At 46.9% G+C, this 8,248-nt stretch overlaps 1 long non-coding RNA gene across 1 annotated transcript; it reads right to left on the bottom strand.

Annotated features, from left to right (window-relative positions):
- Window positions 1–369: 369 nt before the first annotated feature.
- Window positions 370–8,010, bottom strand: LOC124699783. The gene is made up of 4 exons (XR_007001520.1): window positions 7,768–8,010; window positions 7,397–7,626; window positions 1,490–1,545; window positions 370–447 (listed from the first exon to the last, which is right to left on the bottom strand). It is a non-coding gene; the product is annotated as an uncharacterized LOC124699783 (long non-coding RNA).
- Between the last annotated feature and the right edge of the window lie 238 nt (window positions 8,011–8,248).

Raw genomic sequence — 8,248 nt, 5'->3', positions numbered from 1 at the left:
CTTTGCAACCTAGCATATCTTCCACAGTTCCTCAAAAGACAAACTGAAATGTGCTCCCAGTCGACAGGAAGAATTACACATGCCTATGTCTTCACAAGAATCTATTTGAGCCAGCAAGTAATTCTGAAATACAAAATCCCATAAAAACGCAATGATATCAATAAATAGAACAAAAGTCTCAGATGAGTCGGTTAAATAGTACTCCCTAGCTCAATGTACTCAGAAAAACAGTAGATACATACAAACTCGTGTAAACTTGAAGCCAAACATAATGAATTATAGGTGCTTAATGAACTGCTTTTGCCAGAGATGGAGCAGAACTTTATTTACAACTTCATATCAGGTACATGTATCATTCGCAAAAATAAATCAGGCACATATATGACGTTGTACACTCCCTTAGCAGATAACCTGATGGAGATGTGAACCCCTGCATCAGCGCATTTGCTGGGCCACATGTAAGGAATCCCAATCAACACCTTATTAATCACATAAGAAGTTGTATTACTAACAGATTTCATCTCTAACCTAGTCAATTCTCGTGGCATGTCAACATTATAGTGGAACCCGAACTAAAAGTAACTAAGGTGGCTTTGCATAAACCTGTAATAAACACGAATACTCAAAAAAGATGCACTTATTTATGAACAAACGCCAGAGTTAGCCTATCAATAGCTCAATGGATCTCTCTGTCTAGCTAATTTTCTTGCATAATAGCTAAATAACTGAATGGTGTCAGTCTATCTGATTTTCTATCTAGGAAACAAAAGAATATTTGTGGTCGTATTGGGTACCTTAGAGAGCACTAATATTTATGAACACGAATACTCAAAAAAGATACACTTATTTATGAACAAACACCGTGCAATTAGTAGGTGGCCAACAGATGCAGCTTAGTGCACAAGCCAGAGTTAACCTATCAATAGCTCAATGGATCTCTCTGTCTAGCTAATTTCCTTGCATAATAGCTAAATAAATGAATGGTGTCAGTCTACTTGATTTTCTATCTAGGAAACAAAATAATATTTGTGCCCGTATTGGGTACCTTACTGAGCACTAATATTTACAGACTAAATGAAGACCACAACTTATATTGATACCCTCGTTGTACAAATGGTTAAAAGTGTGAAAAACTGGTTACATGGTAATCTAATAGACAAAATAATAGCCAACTGTGCGGTTACAATTTTCAACTTCAACGTATAGTTGATAAAGGACCAAACCCAACATTCTAGAATCTTATGCTACATGATACATAAGAGCACAATGCATTGCAAAGAACATGGCAGCAAATTATCTAACCTCCCCAAGCCTTACAAAACACATGGAGAAGTAAAAAAACCAATTTACATAATATAGTTAAGAAAAAAACGAAATAAAAGTTCCAAATTATGCTTTTTATAAAGTGCAGGATTGCAAGTATGACCAAAATTGATTTGCTTAGTGCAATTAGATTGTGCACTGGATCAGTTTTGCCATATAAGCATACCTGAAACTTCTGTTTTGATTTTTCACCACTCAAAGGCCAAAGCAACCATACATAACCTACAAAAAGAAACAATGAAACTCTATTATGGCATATTCTAAAGTGGGAAAAATATAGCACCAACACCACAGCACACAAATCTATAAAATATCCAATAATGCATAAAGTTCATTTCTGTGTATCAAAAGTTTGAAATGGTGAGCTAGGAAACTGCCTAAAGAATGTCGAATAAAACAATTAAGATACAGAGCTCTAGTGGTCCAAATAGAGATTGAAATCCCTATTAAATTATTATTTCAATGATAGTTGGACATGTCAGGTACCAACCAAAAGAGGGATTCCATGAACCTACAATGTGCATGGTAAAATTTATTGACATTTAAAGATTAAAGGTTTGACATAAAGAGAAAATCTAGGTATGTTGAAACTTCAATTCCTTAACAAAGCAACACCAACTATTTTTTTTAGACCGAAGGCACAAAGTGCCCGACTTTAAATTAATAAAGCCCTGAGGCGCAAACAGGTACAAAGTTTAGGGTACACCCCACAAAACACATAGGACGGAAGATTTAGGCCACACTGGCCACGAAAGTAGCAGATTACAACCCAGGACGATAAAAAGCGAACAGCTAAGTAGGCCTGCTTGGCTGGCGAGGTTGAGGTGGAGGTGGAGCACAGGTCTGATCAAAGAGAGCTTTAAGCATTGCCTCCAGCTGGGTCAACAGTGGTTCGTCCTTGTCCCTTTGGAGAGGTCGCCATAGCTGCAAGTTAAGTCTGGTTAGAAAAAAACAGTTTGCTGGTTGTTTGGGAAAAACAGCTTCGATTGTGAATTTATTTCGGATTTTCCAAAGCGCCCAGCAGATTGCCGCGAAAAGAACTTGCAGAATGCGTTTAGACTTGCTATTCAAGTTTTGAATACAGCTTTCCCTAACTCCTGGTAACACAGGAGGGGTTCCATGTCACTCCGAGCATGTCCCTAACTCCAGCCCAGACAAATTGCGCCAAGACGCATTGGAAAAAGATGTGATTAACGTTTTCGGGGAGCCCACACAGAGCACACAGCCCATCGGAGGGACCTCTGCGCTTAAGGATCCGGTCATTGGAGGGTAGGCGGCCTCCGGACAACTCGCCACAGGAAAATTTTAATTTTTGTGGGAATCCTGTCTTTCCAAATCGCCAAGCTCAACGGCGACACTCGGACCCTGCACCAAAGAGTTGTAGAGGGACTTGACCGAGAAACGGCCAGCGGCTTCCGGCTTCCGAGCACTTTGTCTCCTCCTTCCGATGGAACCACGTCCTCTAATTCCTCGAACCGAGTTGTAACCAAAGGGTGGTTTCTTCCTGACCAAAAGAGCGCCTAAAGAAGATGCGCCAACCGTCACCTTCATAGGCACGCTCAATTGTGATCTCTGGATCCGCACAAATTTGGAACAGCCTAGGGTACCTCACACTGAGGGCGTCTTCCCCAGTCCAGTGATCAGTCCAGAACCGGACATCAGAGTTGCTACCAGGGAAGAATCTCGCACCCTGTTTGAAGACAGCCTTAAGTTTGTGTAAACTGTGCCAGAAGGGCGAACCTCCCACCGCTGAAGACGAGAAGAACTGGTCCACGGGGTATTTGGCCTTAAGCAGCTGCAGCCAGAGCAGTTTGCTGTCATCTTCTGTGAGCATTCTCCAGATCCATTTTGTCATAAGGGCGAGATTCAAAAGTTTAGTGTTTATAACGCCAAGTCCGCCTTGGGCCTTGGGTTTACAGATGTCCTCCCAGACCACCATGTGGTATTTCCTCTTGTTTCCTTGTCCTTCCCAGAAAAATCTGCATCTTTGTCTGTCAAAACCATCATGTGTACCATCCGAAAGCAGGAGGGAGGTTTGACAGACAAGCGTTGATTAGGGTTAGGCGGGCGGCGGACGACAAAAACCTGCCCTGCCAGGGTTCCATCTTAAGAGCCACTGCGTTCACCAATGGCTCCATCTCAGCCATAGTAACTCTGCGATCACACAGCGGGAAGCCGAGGTATTTGAAGGGAAGGGTGCCCTGTGTACAATTCAGCAGGTTGGCCACCCTGGCCTGTTCAGCATGTGGCGCCCCCAGCACCAGTACTTCACTCTTGTGAAAGTTAATCTTCATGCCAGAGAGCAGCTCAAAGCAGATGAGAAGGAATTTCAGGTTCGTGATGCCCAACGGCGTGTTCTGAATGAGGATGATGGTGTCATCCGCGCATCGGAGGTGGGACACTCCCCCCTCAATCAGATGAGGAACAACCCCTGCAAAGTGACCAGCTTCCTTTGCCCTGGTGAGCATTCCATCAAGCGCATCTGCCACCAGATCAAAGAGTAACGGGGAAATTGGGTCCCCCTGCCTTACTCCACGCTTATTACGAAAGAATGGCCAATCTCTCCATTAATCGAAATGGCAGTCTGGCCACCACTAACCAGCTGCAAGATTCTATGCATGTAGGCCCCACTACAGCCTTTCCTAAGGAGCACTTCCTTCAGGAAGTCCCAGTTCACCCTATCGTAGGCCTTCTCGAAGTCCAGTTTAAGCACTATAGCCTGCAAATTCTTGCTGGTGATCTCATGAAGGATCTCATGGAGCGCAAGGGCTCCATCATGAATGAATCTTCCTTTAATGAACGCAGTCTGGGTTTGGGATACAATCCTGTGCGCTACAGGAGAGAGTCTTGTAGCATACGCCTTCGCCACAAGCTTGAAGATTACATTGATCAGCGCAATCGGGCGGTACTGCTTAATCGAGTCTGCTCCCACTACCTTTGGGATAAGAGACAGAACTCCATAATTCAATCTGGCAACATCCACCGTTCCCTGTGGCAAAACCGTTAACAATCCGTAGGACCAACCCTCCGAGTCCAGAGCCGAAGTGTTTGAAGAAGCTCACGGAGAAGCCATCTGGGCCTGGGGCTGTGTCAGTTTTGGTGTCCTTGAGCACTTGTTCCAGTTCCTCCATGGAAAAGGAACGAAGCAACGCCTCATTCTCCTGCTCCGTGACCCTGGTCCCTGCTGCCCAGAAATCTTGCCGTAGACACAGCATTTTTGGCTCCTCAGCCCCCATCAAAGCTCGGTAGAAGTCATACACGTGTTGCGTGATCGCCTGCTGATCAGTAATAACTCCATCCTCTGTTCTCAGGCTAGAGATGTGGCACCGGCGCCTTCTGCCGTTGGCCACAGCATGGAAATATTTGGTATTTGCATCCCCTTGGAGGGTCCATCTCAATTTCCCCCTTTGTCTCCAATATTCCTCTTCCTCACTGAAAAACTGGATCAGTTGGTCCTCCAAGTGGTAACGCAACGCCCAACCCCCTTCATCCAAACCCTGCTCGTCAGCAATTCTATCCAAACTTTGAATGCGGGCTAGGACCTCCTCCTTGATCACCCTTCGCTCCTTTCCCAGGTTGGCACTCCAGCCCTTCAACGCCTGGCGCAGCCCACTGGCCTGCCCATGCCACATGTCGATAGGATCCCTAGGATTCGTATTGGTGGCGAGCAACTCCGCCCACCACAGCTTCACCTTCTCCGAAAAACCTGGCACCGCGAGCCAGCCGTTCTCAAATGCAAACATGGCCGTCCTGCGAGGCGCATTCTCCCCTGAATCCAGAATCAGCGGCGTATGGTCCGAACCGATCCTGGTTTCGGCGGTTAGGCGTGCCAAAGGGAAACGAAGTTCCCACTCTGGGGAGACAAACGCACGGTCCAGGACACTCCTCACCGGGTTTGTTTGCTTATTAGTCCAAGTGTAGGCAGCACCCGTTCTTACCACTTCTAGCAAGGCCCATCTGGCGATCGCATCATTGAAAAGGTTCACCAACGCCCACTTCTAGCAACACCAACTATTGAGCCTGGAATTTTCAACGAGTATCAAGATTGGAAGTTTTAGAAGTCACACACAAACGCACACGCCCACGCGCACGCGCATACGTGCGTGTGCACACACACACACACACACAATTCAGGGCTTGTTCCTTTACTATTGGATTTAGTGAAACCTGCCCTAAAATCATCGGGATGCATCTTCTTAAGGATACTTATATACCCACATACCTTCAAGTGTGGTAGTGTTGGCCATCATACAAATCCCACATCACGCTTACTCCTCAATATCTAAGTATAACAACTTATGATGTAATCATTCTTCCTCTCTTTGACAGCAAGCAAAAAACTAAACAGTACGATAATTAATAAAACACTTTGTAGCCGATGCATTATCATACCAAACCTAGTTCTCTCATACTTTTTGCTTAGTAAATCAGAGATTCAGAGATACAGAAAGATGCTCAAATAATGGTTGAACCAATGGCAAATATACCAATATGGAGAGCAGCGTATAAATAGAAGCCTAACCCTCCCCACACGACCTAACCCTCCCCGCGCGGCGGCGCCGCGCCGCGCCTGGGAGGCAGCCGGCGGCCCTCTCCCCGTCCCCTCCTCAAGTCCCCTCTCCCGCCGCCACCCTCTGCGCTGCTGGGCAAAGCCCCGGTGGCGTGGCGGCGGCCTTTACCTCCATCAGCGACAGGAGGAATCGGCTGCGGCCTCCACCGGTTCCTTCCACTTCATCGACGGCGACGGCGGGGCAGCGACGGCCAGGGGCGGCGCGCCGTGGTGGCGGTTCGGCCGGGTTCAACGGCAGGTCTCCGATCTGGGCCCAGATGGGCCTAGGCGGGCTCGTGCGTCCGCCCTCGATCCTCCCTGCTGCTGCGGCGCTTTCCCAATAACGAGTTGGGGAGCGTAGCTGCCGGTGAAAACCGTGCTCTGACGTTGGTCATGGCGGACGATGGCGAAGTCACGTGTCGTTACCTTCTTGAAGGCATCGTCGTCGCAGTCTACGACTTCTTACTCGTGCTGCTCCAGGAGAAATCCTAGATCCGATCCCGGGTCGGGCGATGGCGGCATACGGCGTCATTCTCCCCCCTAGGGGCATCGTCTATGGAGCAGATGTAAGTTGGAGGGTCCTGAGGTGGAGCGACGTTTTTCTTTCATGTTGAAGACGACGAATCTCGGCGGCGTGGTGCAGCAGGGTAGCATCGTCGGATACGCCATGTTCGACATGCGCAGGGTGGTGGAGCTGTCTAGCGTCGTGGTAGCGTTGGTGGCAGGCCTTGCAAGGTCATTGCATTGATCTCTCCTGAAGATGGGTATGCGGAAGACGGTGGCGGCGAGGACTTCTGGAGCGTGTATGATGGTACGCGCCGAGGGTCTGCCGGACCGGTTGTGTCACCTGCTCGCCATTGGGCGACTTGTCGAGGCCTTAGGTTTTTTGATGATGCGCGTTGGTGTGATGTCAGGGTGTTGGCTCTGTTCATTGACCCCCCCCCCCCACATCGGTGATGTAAGAGCCTTGTAAGGTGTTGTGAATAATCTAATAAAAAACGTGTGCATCCCTTGGATGCAGAAGCTGAGGTGATATTTCCCCCATTTCGAAGAAAAAATAGAAGAACAAAGAATTAGCATAATAGGTAGGAAACAAAACAAGTACGACAATATATTGATAATAAAAACCTCCAGGATTAAAGTCTTAGCAGCAGACTAAGAAATGTGGCACACCACTAGGCACAAAAAGGTCCTGAAAACATATCAACCTCTGAGTCTTCTTGAGAAGATACATGTGCTATACTATTTTTTTCAATTGCCGCTATCCTGATCATGTACCATGCTTTAAAAGGTAACAAAAGGGACATTTGACATACCTAAGCTCATATATCTTTCTTACGCCGGCCGGACTCATGACAAAAAAAAATCACAACAACATGCAACAGCCTTTGTCATCCATCAAACACATCTGTCGAATGCTAACTCAATATTACTATAGTGGGTATCTTGTACACTACTTTAAATTACCGAGCAAGTAGATTTTGCCAACATATAGTTCGATAGATTACAACTGCATGTGCATACCATATGGAACTAAATCAGTGCTCTTCCTCCACTGAATCTCATAGCAGTATTAGAGAAACAGATACATGTAACTAAAGCCGCCTGAAACATAAAGATCATGTGCTGACACTGTCCCACGCTGTCAACACCATCCCCAGCAAGGCTGCGATGACTTCGGCGTTGCTGGGGTGGACCAACAGCGAGTGTGCGCGTTTGACTGAGGGCCAACATCGAGAGCAGGCTTTGGAATTCTGGAAACACAACAACAATTGTTGTCACAAATAAGGTATTCCATGTTCTTCACGACTTTGATGTAAACCAAAACGAACTAAACAACCCTTCATATGAGCAGGAAAGGAAAAAAAAATACAAACATTAGTGGTTACACATACCATTTTTGTGCGACACAAATTGATGATCACTTCAAACTGAAACATTCATATATTCTCCAGAATCCAAATCAAAGTGAAACTAATGTTTTTACTCAGAAAGAAGAAGATTTCCTTTAGCCTGCATCTAGATAGCATCATCAGACATGATACAAATATGTATTGGATATCTTAGCAGAAAGATGGGAGCCCTGGGAGAGAGCGGAACGTAGGCTTATGTCGTCGCCTTTCCCTTGCACTACCTGCTCGCTGTTCCGCGCCGCGATCTCTCGTCGTCCCCACCGAGAGAGAGAGAGAGAGAGAGAGGAGGGAGGAAGGGAGAGAGAGAGAGGACGTCCTAGCCTTCCCTCGTCGTGCTCCGAGACCTGGTTTTCGCTGCCGCCTCCGCCCGATGCTCCAACAGGCCCTACACGCCGACGCCGTCAGGGAGGTGTGAGATGGGAGGAGAAGATAGGGCTCGGGATTGAGAGAGAGAGGTCGCAGC

This window comes from Lolium rigidum, chromosome 3, assembly GCF_022539505.1.
Source record: "Lolium rigidum isolate FL_2022 chromosome 3, APGP_CSIRO_Lrig_0.1, whole genome shotgun sequence".
Lineage (NCBI taxonomy): Eukaryota > Viridiplantae > Streptophyta > Magnoliopsida > Poales > Poaceae > Lolium > Lolium rigidum.
Note: the sequence above shows the minus strand (reverse complement) of the source record. Positions and strands in the feature narration are given on the sequence as shown.